At 45.7% G+C, this 17,953-nt stretch overlaps 1 long non-coding RNA gene across 3 annotated transcripts in view; it reads left to right on the forward strand.

The window, feature by feature from the left end:
• LOC115158205 (uncharacterized) overlaps positions 1-17,953 on the forward strand; it is a 45,010-nt gene that overhangs the window by 12,926 nt on the left and 14,131 nt on the right. For all 3 annotated transcript variants that reach the window (XR_003868640.1, XR_003868639.1, XR_003868641.1), the window contains exons 3-4: positions 1,923-2,020; positions 15,283-16,685. This is a non-coding gene — a long non-coding RNA (uncharacterized LOC115158205). The remainder of the gene's footprint in view (positions 1-1,922; positions 2,021-15,282; positions 16,686-17,953) is intronic.

Here is a 17,953-nt window from a genome sequence, read left to right on the forward strand (position 1 = left end):
ACCTATTACTTTTCTCTATGAACTTATGAATTTAGAGTTTGGTAGCGTAGCAACAGCCTCTGAACCATGCAACGAAATGGAAAAAATGAAAGGCTGATATGCGTGTCCTACTGGCATTGCTAAGGATGGTGCCAGATTTTTTTGAAAGCTGGGTGCATTGTTATCTTTCAGCATTTTATGTTGGATTAACAAGAGGAACTAACAGTGTTTGTCTCTGTGCATAGCTTGTGTGCGGACCTTGTGTCCAATGGAAAGGTTGAAGATTACCGTTATTTTAATATCTATGACAGGGCCAACTTGAAAGCCTAGTGCCTCAACTCAAATGCAAATTGTCACGAGGCCCTTAAACCATGTTTCACACATTACATAGACCTGACACTACATTTTCTTTTACTGTATAAAATCGAAATGGTTATTAGAATATGTTTACTAGTATGGAACAATTGATGTCACTTGGGCCAATTTTAGGCCTGGGTTAGCACGAAAACAAGACTACAACATGCATGTTTCTGATTAAACAAGAACCTGTAAATGTAAGCATCCATTTTAGTATGCCCATCGACATTGTATGTGTTGTATGTTGCACAGTGTGGGCGAGCGTGCTCCGGACATAATTAAACGCGTGACTGTGATGGAGGGTGAAGTAGCCTAAAGTTTGAAACACTCGGGTCAGTTTGACTTCAATTTTAAACCAGCATAATCTCCTCGTTGTGTTGCATCAGTTCTCAGAGTTGAATTTATCATGGCTAGTTTGAAGGGAATGCCTTTTCTATCGGCTATTGAGCAGTATCCTGGTATCCATTATGTGATAAAGAACACACTGAATATGCCTGTAATACCGTTTACATTTTATGTTGCTTAGTGTTCAAAAGTTGTGGGTTACTTTTTTAATTGCCCCAAATATTCTGTTGTTCTGAGAAAATAGTTTATAACTCACTCAAGCGAATAGCCAATATTTCAGCATTATTCTCATTGAATCTTTTTTTGTTTGTTATACTTTCAACGCTATTGCCATTTCTGTCGAATATGTGGCATTTCTTGTTTCCTCCACTACAATATTGCGGTAGCCTACATTATGGTTCGATTGTAAATGCTTTAACTTGAAAAGTCGATGTGTATATAGGACGGTAGATATTTTTGCGACAGATCGCCTAAGTTATCATTGTTTCCATGAAATGTAGGACTACATCGAACGGATACTTTCGTTGTTACCTAACCATAGCACATGCATTTGGTTTCTTGATGTAGTCTACATTTTATTTTGTCTAATATTTCAGAGGCTGTAAGTGTAAAGGGTCCAACAAGTGAATAATTGTGTGTTGGTCTGTAGTGGGAGACAATCTTATATTTTCACATACATCTCAGTAGGCGACTTGTACTCTAAATGTTCAATATGTTTTATTATTTTGTTCTGAGAATAATGTATACATTATTATTGTTATTATTATTAAATTAACAAATAATATATTACATTTGATAATAACCAGGCTGTATTATACCAACGCAGTGGAGATAATTACTGGTCCTGTATGTACAATTGAGGCTATATTGACATGGAAACATCTGTTATTAAACATGATTTATTCAAGATGTCTTCTATAGCTACTCATGGTGTCCATGTTCAACAGCTAGGTCATCTGATGACTGAAGGTTCAGTGTCATTAAGCTATTTATTGTTTTGTAGTGTGTGTGTGTGTGTGTGTGTGTGTGTGTGTGTGTGTGTGTGTGTGTGTGTGTGTGTGTGTGTGTGTGTGTGTGGCATCAGAGACATTATATTATATGTGTGTAATCACAAAGGTCTCTCTACAGTACTGCTACACCCCAAGACCTGAAAATATGCCTGCTGTGGCATACAAAAAAAACGACTGCAGAAATTTGACTACCATGCATCACCATCTCAACTGAATTTTCTGTGTTTGCAGATATACCATCTTCTCAAGCCAGAAAAACAAAAGAAACACAGAGAAATAATTTGAGTGAGAGAGATCAGTAGCTGTGTGGGCCTGGACAAGGAGAACAGGTGAGAGTCCTACTAGTAGCCACAATGCTATCTTAGCATTCAGAATGATTTTTTTTTTGAGGGGGAGGGGGGTGAACAGTTTATATTCTGATGAGGCCCTGTACTTTTCATTCATGTGGGAACATTTCACACTGTGCCAGAAAATGTGTCTTAGAAACAACAACAACAATCTTAGCAAATACTGTATGGACACATAAAAAAATAGTATGTAGGATTTGGAAAATGCCCAAATTGTAATGCCAGCAGAGTTGAAACACACCAGACCTTAGGCATCTTAGACCCAGTGAGGCAGAAGATGTTGAAGACTGTAGACCAACAGCTAACTCCGAACTTAAGTTCAACTGTTTAAGTTAGGCCAGAGTCTGAGGTCGATCTCTGCTCGGAAACTTCACAATAAAAGAGAAATCTTGATTTTTGTTTTCTGATTACAGATGAATTTTGTCTTGGATAACTTTTGTTTGGCCATCATCAATTTCCCACGATTTTAGTAATATTACCAATATTTACAGTGCCTTCAGAAAGTATTCACACCCCTTGAGTGGGATTAAAATTGATTTAATTGTAATTTCTTTTGTCAACGATCTACACAAAATACTGTGTAATGTCAAAGTGGAAGAAAAGTTATAATATTTGTAAAACATTAATGAAATATAAAACACTAACATATCTTTATTAGATAAGTATTCAACTCCCTGAGTCAATACATGTTAGAATCACCTTTGGCAGTGATTACAGCAGTGAGTCTCTCTGGGTAAGACTCTTAAGAGCTTTCCACACCTGGATTGTGCAACATTTGTCCATTGTTCTTTTCAAAATTCTTCAAGCTCTGTCAAATTGTTTGTTGATCATTGCTAGACAACCATTTTCAGGTCTTGCCATATATGTTCAAGCAGATTTAAGTCAAAACTGTAACTCGGCCACTCAGGAACATTCACTGTCTTCTTGGTAAGCAACTCCAGTGTAGATTTGACCTTGTGTTTTAGTTTATTGACCTGCTGAAAGGTGAAATCTTCTCCTAGTATTACTTTAGTGCCTTGTTACAAACAGGATGCATGTTTTGGAATATTTTTTATTCTGTACAGGCTTCTTTCTTTTCACTCTGTCAATAAGGTTATTCTTGTGGAGTAACTACAATGTTGTTGATCCATCCTCAGTTTTCTCCTGTCACAGCCACTAAACTATAACTGTTTTAAAGTTACCATTGACCTCATGGTGAAATTCCTGAGTGGTTTCCTTCCTCTCCGGCAACTGAGTCCGGAAGGACGCCTGTATCTCTGTAATGACTGGGTGTATTGATACATCATCCAAAGTGTCATTAATACCTTCACCATGCTCAAAGGGATAATGGACGTCTGTTTTTTTTACCCATCTACCAATAGGTGCCCTTCTTTGCGAGGCATTGGAAAACCTCCTTGATCTTTGTGGTTGAATCTGTGTTTGATTCACTTCTCGACTGAGGGACCTTACAGATAATTGTATGTGTGGGGTACAGAGATTAATTAGTCATTCAAAAATCATGTTAAACACTATTATTGCACAAATAGTTAGTCCATGCAACTTATTTTCTGACTTGTTAAGCACTTTTTTTACTCCTGAACATATTAAGGCTTGCCAAGGGGTTGAATACTTATTGACTCAAGACATTTCAGCTTTTCATTTTTTATTAATTTATAAACATTTCTAAAATATAATTCTACTTGGGGTATTGTGTGTAGGCCAGTGACAAAAAAAATCTAAATTTAATAATTTTTGAATTCAGGCAAAATGTGGAAAAAGTCAAGTGTTGTGAATACTTTCTGAAAGCGCTGTATGCCAGGCCCTCACCCATTTAGCCCTGGAAACTTTGTGAGTGTGTTTTTTTACACTCTCATTCCTCCACACTCTCTCACTTTTACCCCTTCTTTAAAATGTCTCATCCAATTTGTTTGATTCTTGAGTTTTGGCAGATGAGGCGTAGGGTGGCCTGGTTGTGTAATCTATATTTTAATTCCTTTGTCCATGCTCCTTATCCCTTTAAGATACTTGGGGGACCTTGGCAGAGTGTGTGTGCAAGGTGTGCTCATGTGGAAAGGCTGCGAGTGTGGCTAAGTCCCTCACCCCTCTAATTCCCCCACTGCCCCCTCCTCCCTCCTCCCCTCAGCCCAAGCCATGCCTCCCCCTAAAACCCTCTCCCTAACCCACTTCTGCCCCCCCCCTCTCCCAAACACACACCCCCCCCCTCTCCCTCTCTCTGTCCCTAACAGCACAATCTCAAGTCAGAGTTCAATGGCACTTATTTTATTCCTTCTTTCTTTTCTTTCTCTCCTCTATCTCTCTCTCTCTCTCTCTCTGTTTTTACTCTGGTGAGTTTTTTGCAAGACGGGGGGTTCAGTCACCTCCCTCCCCATGTGAACTTTAGCTGCAATTCTCCAGGCACACATGCATTGTGAAACACAGATTGAAAAAGAAATGAGTACTTTTTTCAGCACATCAAATTCTGTGGCTGCCTCTCTCTCTCCCACGCTGGGCTCAGCCTCTGTGAGTAGCGTTGGAGTCGCTCCAGGATGTGATGGAGTAGTGTGTATGTTTTTCCACTGTGATTGTAAAAGTCATGAGGTGTTTCATTGGTGAAAATGAAAGTAATGAATTCCCTCAGCAGACCTCTGTGGGGCTTTTGTGTGGTGGTGTTGAATATTCAATATCATATTAGACAGCGCTTAATTATTTTACACTTTACCTAGAGACATGGCTGCTCAGCTGTCATATACACTTATAATGGCTAATATCTTGACTTGAAGTGATAGTCCGTGTGAGGCACATTTTGTTAGAGGAAAATATGTTGACCTTTGCCCTTGAAATGTACTACAAAGATTAGATTTTATACTACGCTCCATGCACCAGTGGATGGATAGAAATAGGACCAGCTACTTATGTGAGTCACTCTATATACTTTTCCCCTGTTCACTTCCTAGTGTTGAGTGATAGCCCTGAGATTTGCCCCAGCATGCTAACAGCTAACAGGTCAGTAAATGGCAGGGAGCCACTGAGCACAGCTAACCCTCCTGGAGAGAACAGAGTAGACAGATGCAGGAGAGATGGAGCTCATCCACAGAGAAGGGAAGTTCTTCATCAGAGGAAAGAGAAATGCATTTTTCCTCCAGGCCCTAGCCACATTCTATGACATGGGCCTGTGTTCTATATCAGCATTGCCCATAGGAAGACTTGCATTTGAGAATCAGACACAGAAGATCAGAGGAAAGTTTTCAGAGCCTGTGGGCTATCATCCATACTATCCAACCACCTCTCAACCTCGCTCCGCTTCCGCAACTCAATGGAACTGCCCGTGACATAGCATATGGAGTCAATATCATATTTGCAAAATAGATAGATCGATGAAGACCTGCTTTGGTTTAAAAGATGCTCGGGGGCTAAAAGCGTAGGCAAAACTTCAGGACATTTGAAGTAGAGACAATGTGTATTGATATAGCTACAATTAGCTAGCTAGCTTACAGCCGTGCAAGAACACGTGCACATCACTTTAATTGCCTTATATAGCATTTACGGCACATGTCTCCATATGTGTCTTTGTTACAATTGTACGTAGGAAGAGGAGTAGGCCAAGGATTTGTGATTTTACACATAGCAGCGTTTCCACACCCAACCACTCTCTCTTATGTTTATGGATAAGCTCCAGGAGGGAAGCGGTAATCCTCTCATTTACAGTGCCTCAGATCCAGCGAACCATATCTCCTCTTTCAGCCCCCCTCTCCTCCTCTCCATCTCTCCACCCCCAACCCAATTCAGCCATGCTCTACAACGTCATGGCATGTTGGACAGAGGAGATGGAGTCCTTTCTGGTTCTGTGGAACAACCCCTTCTCACTCAGAGCACTTATTTGACTTCCTCGACACGGTTAGACCGTCAGCAGGGAGAGAGACAGCCTGATCTGACAACCTGCACTCTCTAACTGCAACCTGAAATAGTACTCACATGTTGTTCACCTGGAATGCCACAATTACACTATTTAAGATAAAGTCGTTTGTCCTAGTTTGTTACTGTTATTCAGAAGTACATCCATGATGGTATCCAAAGCAAATATTGCATGTGTTATTGGTAGAAGGAGATTGATCTGAGTTTTAGCAACAGCAGCTACTCTCAAATACCCATGGTTCTCAAAGTTAACATCCGCTTGAAAGGCCGCTGTTTGCAGAAGATGTTCCCAAGCTTTACATATTTGTATGCATAAACTGCTCTGCTGGGCTGTTCTTAAAAGTTGATTTAAATTATACGTTATACGGCTTGATAGGAAATAAATCTCTTCAAATGAATTCAGTGAATGGAGGAAAGCGAGGGCGGGGTAGCAGGCGACTATATGGGGAGTAGCGGCGTATGTTAACATAAATTAAAGTCTATCTGCAGTAGGGCTGGCTGCTGCTGAGGGAGGGAGAGAGCGAGGGAGAATGGGAGAGAGGAGAGTTCTGTTCTCTTCAAAGAAAATGATGGCTAATGACAGTAAGGAGAAGTATCAAAACTGAGTGGCTGGCGGTGGGTGTGGATGTGAAGAGCCGGGGAGGGTCAAGGAGCTCCAGCTTTCCCAGTGGCCGAGGGAGATGTAGAAGATTGTTTTTTCTCTCTCTCTCAGCTGGAAAATGGCATGCTCTACAAGCCGAGTAGGCCTCTGGCAGCATTTCTATACAAACCGTGGGGTTGAATGGTGAGGTGCATTTATTAAGGGGGGGTTTAGGGAGAGGGGGAGCCTGCTGCCTATTCTCTGAAAAGGCAGCAGGCTGCGGAGTGAATAGGAAAGGGGGGGGGGGGGGGGCAGGGGGTCCAGGCCTCCATTGGTTCAATGCAACGGCCAGAGCATCTGTGAAAAGAGGTCTCCCCTTTTTCCCACGCCCAATGCAACGCAAAACATTGGCTCAGGCGGCCAGGGTCAAGTCACATTGCTAATATATACACTGGGTCTGTGTACTTATACAATGCATACACACAGCTCATTTAGTTTGTGTGCACACAGAGCAGATACACACTCGTACGCACACACACAGACACCAGCAGACAGAGAAGGGGGGTACAGAGTGCACCCTGACACTAATTTCTATCACATTGGAGCCATTGTCTAGTTCTAGACCAACAGTCTTAGATTCTCCAAATGAACAAGCTGTCTGTGAGTAGACACACAGACGCATACAGCCCTGAGATAGGACACACCAAGACACCTGCTCTCCTCATCGTCCGATGACCATCAATTGGTCAACACATTAGAAGTGAGAGATGCAATTCATATCGGATATGAAACAAAAAATGAAGCCACATGTGCTCATTCAACTTTATTGAATGATAAGAATCATCTGTTGTTATTTTTCTGTTGATATTACGTCAGTACTAAACCTAACCAAAGCTAAGCAAATGTTTATACACCAAAACTGATTATTTATCCTCTGTAGTCTTGACAGACTGGCATCCTCTCCTATAACCCTACAGTTACCACCACTGAATCATTCTCTGATTCCTAATCTGTTTTGCTCCTATTTCTTTAGCTCTCACATTTATGTCTCAACCTCCATATAAACTATAATCATATTCTGGGGGGTGTAAATGCTTTGTGCTGCCTACCCCCCCCCCCCCTCCGCCAGATGCCCTGTATTGTGTTGTCCAGGGTGCTGAGGCGACCCCCTGCCTGCCTCTCAGTTGTGATGTCACTCTGTCTGTCAAGGCCTTGGCAGGAACTTGACTGTGGGAAGGAAAGGGGCTCAGATTGGGCTGGGGGCCTAGGGAGGCTGGGGGCCTAGAGAGGCTGGGGGCCTAGGGAGGCTGGGGGGTCGAGGGGTGCATGTGTCTAGCGGCTAGCCCTGGAGTGGAGTAGAGATTCAGACAGCCAGGCCAGCCCTGGTCTAAGGGGTGAAAGACTGCTGCAGCCCTTTAGACAATGGAAAGAGAGGGGGCGATGGGGAAACACACATAGCAACTCTCCTAGAAAGTGGAATTTAAATTAGACGGCTGATCTATGTCCCCAATAACCTAGGCTAGTTGTGTTACTCACGGACTCACTGATCGCCAAGCAAGGATATTGAATGGTGTGAGCAACTGAAAAAAGACCACCTGTTTCCTGTGTTGTAATAAAGGCCTGTATTGTGTTAAGAACACATATACTGAAGTCAGTTTCTTGACTAGACGAGTTAAACAAATAGCTGTAATTGAATGGTATGAAAATCAATATTGCGCAGATCTGATTGTAAAGCGGTCTGATTTGACTATTTTCAAGGTGTAAACTGACTCCTATCATTTTCTAAAATCTCAGTCCTCCAACATTACACAATGACCACAGCTATGTTGTTTTGCCTTATTGTCCCTTTAGTAGCAGTGTGCCAGTAGACTCCCTAGTGCGGTGTCAGTCAATCCGCTCCCCCCTCCACTCTGTCCTGTTTACCCTCTTTTTTCTTCCACATGTCCCCTGATTGCTGAGACAACAGGCTATTCTCCCTGTAAACAACCAGAGGGACACAGACACCAGTCCTGACGACCCTCTCCCAGCTCTCTTTCCTCTCACTCAAATGGTGCTGGAGAGGAACAAGACATAGGAGGGACTCACTTAATTAGCTGGACGAGAAAATGCATTGTGGCAATTACCCAGCACAAAGAGGCAGGAACGTATAGCCTGTTCATTTGGCGTGAGGCGGCAGGACTCAGCCAGGAGTGCATTTTCCTGTTGCCTGGACTCCCCCCGGCCTTTAATGTGCAGAGAGAAGCAGCAACAATGGAGCCAGAGATGTACTCCACAGTAGAACCACTTCCAGTCCTTTCAGAGAAGGGACACCACATTCTAGTATCTTATTGGTTGAAATGCATGTCGAACTGAAGCCTAAAAAGCATGGGGCTGCGAACAAGGTTTGCTGTGGTAATTCACGCATCTGATATCCTGGTCATTCATTTTCCCTGCAGTGTTATTTCACTGCAGATGTTGACTGGCAGGAACAGGTACAGTGATGCATGTTCTACGATTCTTCTCTTCCCCCATCACTCCATCACTTCATGTGGTGCTCCTGGACCTGCTATTTCTATTTCTACTGCCTCTGAGTGGGTTGGTCAGCTGATTGGTGGGTTGGCTGTCTGGCTGTGATTGCACGGTGCTTGTATGGAGGGTATCTACTCTCTACCGATAAGAGCATCCTCCTCTTTTTCTGGAGTGCCCAGGGGTGATTTCTTTCATGAAGTCAGATAACATCCTGGCGACCACCTCTTCCTTTTTTTAGAAGAGTTCCTTAACTTTGATAAATGAAGTGAGGGGAGAGCAGGGAAAAGTTGTAGAGAGCGAGAGAGGAGCTCCCCGGTCCGCTCGCTCTCAGGATCAATAACGGTCGGAGAGCTGCTGAGCACTCCTGTCTGGCAGCCCTACCACTGGGGATGGTGGGAGGGGGAATGGAGGGAGGAGGGGGGGCTCCCTCCACTGCGGCCGGCAGAGGAAAAGAGGGTATGAGAGAGAGAGAAGGAACCCACACCCACCCATCCTCTCCTGCCTGCCTGCCTGTGTGCTTGCTAGCAGCACACACACCTGAGGTCTCTTTCTGTGGAGCCACAAGGTTACAGCGTGTCGATACAAACGCGTGCACCCCTCTGACAAATGAGATTTGGCATGTTCAATCAACTGGGCTGCCAAATCCCTGTTAAGTGTTGCAGAGCCATATCTGTCTGTGCCCTTGTTGTGCTATGTTACCTGGATTCCTTAACTGTCCCCTAAATATCCTCTATAAAAGTCCCCCCTAATGGAATTATCTGGTGCATTTGTCATTGGATTTGAATGGGCGGGTGTGCGTTGGCATAATGAGAGGACTTTGATTTTGAAGTGCATGAAGAAAGGCCTCTGGCTCACACACTTTACCTCCAGTACCTTCAGGGTCATCCTCACCTAGCTCACCATTCCCATCTTCTCTGTCTCCACTCCTTTATTTGTCCTCTTGTTCTTTGAGCCACTGGTCTCTCTCACCCTTCGCTCCTCCTTTGCCTCCTGCCGTCCCTCACACCTGATCCTTTCATCTACTCCTCCCTAATCTCCTACTAAAACCTCTCCATCCTCTCCTCCCCTCTCCCCTCTCTGTTACCCTCTACCCTTCGTTAAGTATCACCCCATGCTGCTCATCCCTCTCTCTCCCTCTATCCTCCATTCTTATCCCCCTTCTCTCCCTTTCCTCCTCTCTCTCTCTCTCTCTCTCTCTCTCTCTCTCTCTCTCTCTCTCTCTCGCTCTCTCGCTCTCTCTCTGTCTCTCTCTCTCTCTCATCTCTCTCTCTCTCTCTCTCTCTCTCTCTCTCTCTCTCTCTCTCTCTCTCTCTCTCTCTCTCTCTGTGTTTAATTGAGTCAGTGAGCAGTTGACTGCCCCCGTCATTGGTGGGGAGCGGGTTGGCCCAGCCCTCCCAGGAGGGGAGACATTGTCTGGGCTGTCCCGCCGGTGTAATCCCCTCCACCGGGACAAAGACCTGGTCCCCCTTCCCCACTGAAGGGCATTGCCCCCCCCCAACAAGAGCCCAACCCTGGCCCTGCCTGGCCTGGCCCAACGACTCCTCATCAAACCCCCTGGCCCCCAGACTAGGCCTGGGTTTAGACTCTGGTCAAAAGTAGTGCTCTATGTGAGATCCCCAGCCACAAGTAACACCCGGAGAGGGGTCTCTGTCTCATCAAAGGCCTGTTTACCTACTCACTGACTGAGATACCCATGGAGGTAGCATTGTACAGTGAGGTACACAGTAAGTAGGTGTGGCTGTATTTGGATGTGAGTTTCAGGCACTAGTGATGGTGGAATAAGGAGCTTTCCAGGGATTATCCTTTAGGCTCAGGCATATATTCATGTTTGAAATATCAACATAAAAAAATTATTATGACAAGAATTTACTAATCATGTGAGCTTGTGTCACAAGTAGTATTAGTAATAGCAGTTCTGTAGTAATATGAGGAAGAAACATTTATACATGTTCACCGTCATTTTGATGTAGGCTGTGCATAGGTATGTAAATACACACACATGTACATTTACACAGTTCATCTAAGATACTTAGCTCCTAAGCTCTTGCAGAACAGCCCCCACACCCTGCTAGCCTTCCACTATCCCCTGTTCATCTCTCTCCCTCTCTCTCTCTCTCTCTCTCACACACACACACGCACGCACACACTCACACTCACACTCACACTCAGGGAGAGAGGAGGCAAGGTTGCCATGGGAACCACTGGTCAGAGTTTACCAGAGGGGAAACAAACAAAGTACTGTTCATAAAAGCTGGATATATATAGTGTGCAGATATCCAGTGTGTTTGTCCGCATGCGCATTATGATCCATGTCCCTTTTTATAGTGACATCACTTCTACCACACATTCACACACTGCCATCCTTTGTGATTCCGTCTCTTGGAATTCTGAGGTTTTGAATCAAAGGTTGATTTTTGATCTTTCCGATTGACCTCATAGAAATACATTGTCATTGTTTCCCTACCTGCTATTTGAATCCTCAGTGATTTGGTTACTCAAACACAATGGTATCTTCAAAAAACATGAGCATTGACAGAAAGATGTGTCACATACACATGACATATCTCATCATTCACTCCTGAGCCTCTTCCGCATTCACTCTCATATTCTCAGTGTGTGTGTGTGTGTGTGTGTGTGTGTGTGTGTGTGTGTGTGTGTGTGTGTGTGTGTGATCATAGCGAGGCTAGCAAAGGCTAATGTGTATCTGTTCCATGTTTCTTTTTACAGGATCTTCTAGTCACAGCGCTCTCTCTGCCATGCCCACTGTGCTGCTATCACACTCTCACACACACACACACTCTCACACACTCCTGTCACTATCACACCTGTCACTGTCCCTCCTGTCACTATCACCTGTCACTGTCCCTCCTCTCCACTCCCTTGGTATTGTCTTAGTTCTGGGTTCGTATAGTGGCCGTGGATCGGGGAGGAAACATTGGGTATCTATCGAGCTGGAGGAAAGTATGTCTCGCGGTAGTTGGACGTTGGACATCGTCACCTCAGCCCAGCGTCAAACCACGCGGCAACCGCTGCAGCTACATCTCACGTCTCTCTCTCTCTCTATCCCCTTCTTTCTCTCACTCCCTCTCTCTCTACCCCCTTCTTTCTCTCACTCCCTCTCTCTCTCTACCCCCTTCTTTCTCTCACTCCCTCTCTCTCTCTACCCCCTTCTTTCTCTCACTCCCTCTCTCTCTCTACCCCCTTCTTTCTCTCACTCCCTCTCTCTCTCTACCCCCTTCTTTCTCTCACTCCCTCTCTCTCTACCCCCCTTCTTTCTCTCACTCCCTCTCTCTCTCTACCCCCTTCTTTCTCTCACTCCCTCTCTCTCTCTACCCCCCTTCTTTCTCTCACTCCCTCTCTCTCTCTACCCCCTTCTTTCTCTCACTCCCTCTCTCTCTACCCCCTTCTTTCTCTCACTCCCTCTCTCTCTACCCCCTTCTTTCTCTCACTCCCTCTCCCTCTCTACCCCCTTCTTTCTCTCACTCCCTCTCTCTCTCTACCCCATTCTTTCTCTCACTCCCTCTCTCTCTCTACCCCCTTCTTTCTCTCACTCCCTCTCTCTCTACCCCCTTCTTTCTCTCACTCCCTCTCTCTCTCTACCCCCTTCTTAGTCTCACTCCCTCTCTCTCTACCCCCTTCTTTCTCTCACTCCCTCTCTCTCTCTACCCCCTTCTTTCTCTCACTCCCTCTCTCTCTCTACCCCCTTCTTAGTCTCACTCCCTCTCTCTCTCTACCCCCTTCTTTCTCTCACTCCCTCTCTCTCTCTCCCCCCTTCTTTCTCTCACTCCCTCTCTCTCTCTCCCCCCTTCTTAGTCTCACTCCCTCTCTCTCTACCCCCTTCTTTCTCTCACTCCCTCTCTCTCTCTACCCCCTTCTTTCTCTCACTCCCTCTCTCTCTCTACCCCCTTCTTTCTCTCACTCCCTCTCTCTCATTCGGTCTCCCTCTACCAAGGCAAGGCGGTGCCAAAATGTGTCTTAACACTATAGCGATATGCAAACCACATGTCAAAGCCCCCTTTCTTAGGAAAAAGCGTCATGCCTTCATCGCTATGTTCCTTCCGTTTCCCCACCCCCTTCTTTCCACGGGTCTTTAGTTCTGCACTTGGCTGCTTCAATAATATTTATAGCATGATTTCTAAACACAAGTCCAATGCCATGGGGCGAAAGCTCCCCTCCGTACCACCCCAATATCCCTGTACCCCTCCCCTTTCCCTCTGCCCTCTCCTTCAGAGCTGACAGATAGACAAACGCCCTGTTCTTTCTTTGCCTCTCAAGCATCCCTCCATCCATCCTGCCGGCCCGGCACAATGCGTCCGCTTCATCCCGCGGCCGGGGGAATGCAGCCCTGAACTAACAATATCACCAAGGCTGTCTGAATGCCGGGGAGCCCCATTGTGTCCTGGCAGAGGGGAGTTAACACCCATGTCTGAGCCCAATGAATAGTATTATTGTGTCTGAGACATGCACCTCTCCCCCGGTCTCCCCCTACTCGTACCCCTAACACACCCCCTCTTCTAGTCCCAACAGCTCAGTCCCCTCTAGGTCCCCCTTTCTCTCCCCTCAACGGCCAACTCCCAACTTCCAAACGCCCAGCGAGTCTCCAAAAGTGTATTTCTTTATTTTTCTCAGTGTGGAATTAAGCCTGTGGACGTTTTGTAAAATATTTTTTGTGACAGTAGAGGTGGGGTGAGGAGGAGAGAGGAGGCCTGTAGGTTGTGTCGTGGTAGTGGTGTGATGGCGGTATGGGATGGAGGGGGTTCCGTTTGACCATGGTCTTTCACAGTTGAAGGACACAATGGAGCCGAGAGTCCATAAAGAAATGTCCCCTACTGCCATTAACATAATAAGAGGGCGCTGAAACCATTTGAATAATTTTAGACAATACAAAAAGCACAAGTGTTTTTTAACAACGTTTAGAATGACACTGGCAAACACCCTCACATTCTTCCACATTCACTATGTGCCAAATAGCTAAGCCCGTGAAGCAGAGTTTTCCTGTCTCTATTGCACAGTCTTTGTTATTTGGGGGGGCAATAGCAAAATACCCCAAACTTGGTGGACCTTTGTGGTTGGGGATATACTGTAGGTTGTTATTGGTAAAGACTGTATTTTGTTGAGGATCATTTTTATGAATTCCACCAGTGCTATGGTGATATTTATAATAGGCCCAAATGCTATCACTGGCTGCTGTGTGGAGGGCATCATCAGCCAAATGCTGTCACTGGCTGCTGTGTGGAGGGCATCATCAGCCAAATGCTATAACTGGCTGCTGTGTGGAGGGCATCATCAGCCAAATGCTGTCACTGGCTGCTGTGTGGAGGGGCATCATCAGCCAAATGCTATCACTGGCTGCTGTGTGGAGGGGCATCATCAGCCAAATGCTGTCACTGGCTGCTGTGTGGAGGGCATTATCAGCCAAATGCTGTCACTGGCTGCTGTGTGGAGGGGCATCATCAGCCAAATGCTGTCACTGGCTGCTGTGTGGAGGGGCATCATCAGCCAAATGCTATAACTGGCTGCTGTGTGGAGGGCATCATCAGCCAAATGCTGTCACTGGCTGCTGTGTGGAGGGGCATCATCAGCCAAATGCTATCACTGGCTGCTGTGTGGAGGGGCATCATCAGCCAAATGCTGTCACTGGCTGCTGTGTGGAGGGCATCATCAGCCAAATGCTGTCACTGGCTGCTGTGTGGAGGGGCATCATCAGCCAAATGCTGTCACTGGCTGCTGTGTGGAGGGCATCATCAGCCAAATGCTGTCACTGGCTGCTGTGTGGAGGGCATCATCAGCCAAATGCTGTCACTGGCTGCTGTGTGGAGGGGCATCATCAGCCAAATGCTGTCACTGGCTGCTGTGTGGAGGGCATCATCAGCCAAATGCTGTCACTGGCTGCTGTGGGGAGGGGCATCATCAGCCAAATGCTGTCACTGGCTGCTGTGTGGAGGGACATCATCAGCCAAATGCTGTCACTGGCTGCTGTGTGGAGGGAAATGGGAAATCGTCAGAGTAATAGCTCAGAGTACACTTGGCAGGCAGTTTCTTCCTGCCTGACACACTTAACTCAACATTCTCCCATTTCAGCTTTTCTTTACTCAGGGGGTGATGAAGTTCACATCACAAACTGAGAGGATGCCAAAACACCCCCCCCCCCCCCACCCCCCACCTCCCTGATCAAAGCACAGGATTGACATCTGTATACTGTGGGCAAAATGCTGCAAGTTAAGCTCAACTCTTTTTCTTTCTCCCTGTCTCTTGTTGTTTGCAGGAGGAGGAGGAGAAACAGAGAGAAAAATAGGAAGAGAAGGAGAGGATAGGAATGATGCCTGTTTGGAAGCAGTGAATGATGAACCAGGGAGCAGGTGAACCCAGCTGTCGATGGCCATGGGCTCTCTGGCTCCTCTCTTCCCGTGGCCCTCTGCTCTGTGCCGGGTTCTCAGGGAGCCGGCTGGGGCCAGCCAGGCAGCGGCAGAGTGGGCAGGCGAGCCGAGGCAAGGGGAGGCGAGGCAGGCTCTCATCCCCGCTAGCAAGATGCTCCTCAGCAAAGCGGAGCAGCAAATCAATATGGAGGAGAGAGGCTAGCAGGGTTCGCCCATCACTGCCCCCGGCCCTAGAGCCCAGGGACCCAGCGCTGCCAGCTCTCGCTCTCCTCTTCCTCTAGTAGCAGGACCAGAACCAGCCACTGTATGGAGCACATCAGTCAGATCCTAACCCTCAACCACCTGCTTTCTCTCTATCTGTGTGTGTGTGTAAGCATGTCTGTATGTGTGGTTCTGCCGTAGGGGCTTTCCTGGTCCAAGACCACTTGCTAAAGCTTTGCCAGCGAGAAAGAGAGAGAATAAAAAACGGACGTCAAAGGTCTTTTTCTTTTTTTTTTTCTCTGATTACTCATTCTTACTCATTCCACCTGACTGTTTGAGCGAGAGTTCTTATATTGAATTGAACAGGGCTCTCTCGTCAGTCCCCCTCCAAGCATGTACTGTACAGTCACCATGCTCTCCACATCTGATGAACCAGGATAAAAGGACAATTTGAACTTTTTTCTCTCGTCTGCAGATTCAGAGAAAATCTTTTTCGCCTCCAGTTTTCTTCCTCACCACTCAGGTTACTATCAGAGGAGGTGGCAGAGGTTATTGATCTGTATGGAGAAGGAAGAGGTACTGGTTTTAATACAGTACCGTTCACTGTCTGATGGTTATATAGTAGTGGCTGATAACCCATTCACTGTACAGCTGAACTATATTCAGGAGTGAACGAGTCCTGAGTGAGAGATGAAAAGGACGGTGAGCGTATAATGCCTGAACAGTGGCCTGAACAGTGGCCTGAACAGTGGCCTGAACAGTGGCCTGAACAGTATCCACTATTTCATGTTACTTTTCTCCTCCATATTTGAACCAATCTCTCCACACAAGAAGCTTTGAAAAGACCTTCTACGCAAGAAGCCCTATCTTTAGATACATAGAAATAGAAAACATTTGATTAAATAAGAATGACTGTAAGTGCTGTATGGACACACAAAAAGCTGAATTACATTTTTTTCATTGGAGAAGAAAAGGATTGAAAACTGCTGGACTGGAGAGGACAAAAGGGACAGAGCTAGTTTGGACCTGAAACAGTAACAACTTCACAGAGTGAGATCTACAAACAACACAATGTTACAGACTTCACTTGGTAAGCAGGCCTCCAGCTTCACTGTTCTATTGTTTGAGCCTTTTACACAGATGTGACATGTCATGTGACAATTGCTGGGTGTATATTCAAATGCTGTGTGAAATGTGTGAGGAATATTCATCATCTTAAACAAATAAAACCGTCAAAAACAGGTTACAGTTAAGCAATAATACATGAGAGGCCCACCCCGGACAATTGTGCGCCACCCTATGGGACTCCCAATCACAGCTGGTTGTGGTTCAGCCTGGAATCCAACCAGGGTGTCTGTAGTGATGCCTCTAGCACTGAGATGCAGTGCCTTAGACCGCTGCGCCACTCGGGAGCCCTGTAAAGTATTGACTGCCCTGTACCCAAGCGCTGGTTGAACATTGTAGCATACAAAAGTGGTTGCTATGGAGGGTCTGTCTTCCACCCTTGCTAGCTAGCCAACCACACAGCTAACACAATCACTTCAGAATGAAGCTGGAAAGACAGAAAACTAGCTGCATTTCATTTTGTTTAACCTGTTTTTCTATTGACATTTCTTTGTTTTTATCCATAAAATGATGCTGATTCATGATTTCAACTGGCTGAGAAAAGATGTGGAATATGTTCATTACTATGGGACAGAGTAGATATCTAATTTTAAATATTGCAACAATGTTGCAAATCCTGAGATAATGTCTAGATGCTTTTTACAGTGGAGATCAAGTTTTATAAATTGCATGGCTGGGCAGATGAGACAGTGGATCTGTAAAAGTAGTAGTAGTAGTATGTTGCTAGGTAACAACGTAAATGATGGCACTTTTTATGAATGCACTGGCCATGTGTATGTTGTTTAGTATATCATGGGCAGGATAGGCTCTAGCAATGGGAATTCCAAACCACCCGTTGTATAATCGGTTTGAGTAATATACAGTATACACAGCAATGTAGCACAGACAATTGTCTTTTATTTTTGCTGCTTACCTTCATCAAACATAATGCCCTAGGGTGTGATAATGCTGTAATTGAATTGTGGAGTAGTTGCGTGGCTTACAGATTAGTATTAAGAGTCCCGCGTCAATCTGCTGGCACAGAGAGACAGGCGCCACGCTGTGTCTCAGCCTGGCAACGCCGTGCCGCGCGCCTACAAAATGGCTGCCGTTGTCTGCCAGCTGTCTGCTCAGCCAAGATGGCGACTGCGGACTGCTTTTAACGCCAGCCATCTGCTTAACGGGTATGCAAATGGCCCTAATTACATTTGCATACGCTTGAGTCTTAACCCCCTCTGACTTGTTCTCCTAAAT

Source organism: Salmo trutta, chromosome 22 (genome assembly GCF_901001165.1).
Source record: "Salmo trutta chromosome 22, fSalTru1.1, whole genome shotgun sequence".
NCBI lineage: Eukaryota > Metazoa > Chordata > Actinopteri > Salmoniformes > Salmonidae > Salmo > Salmo trutta.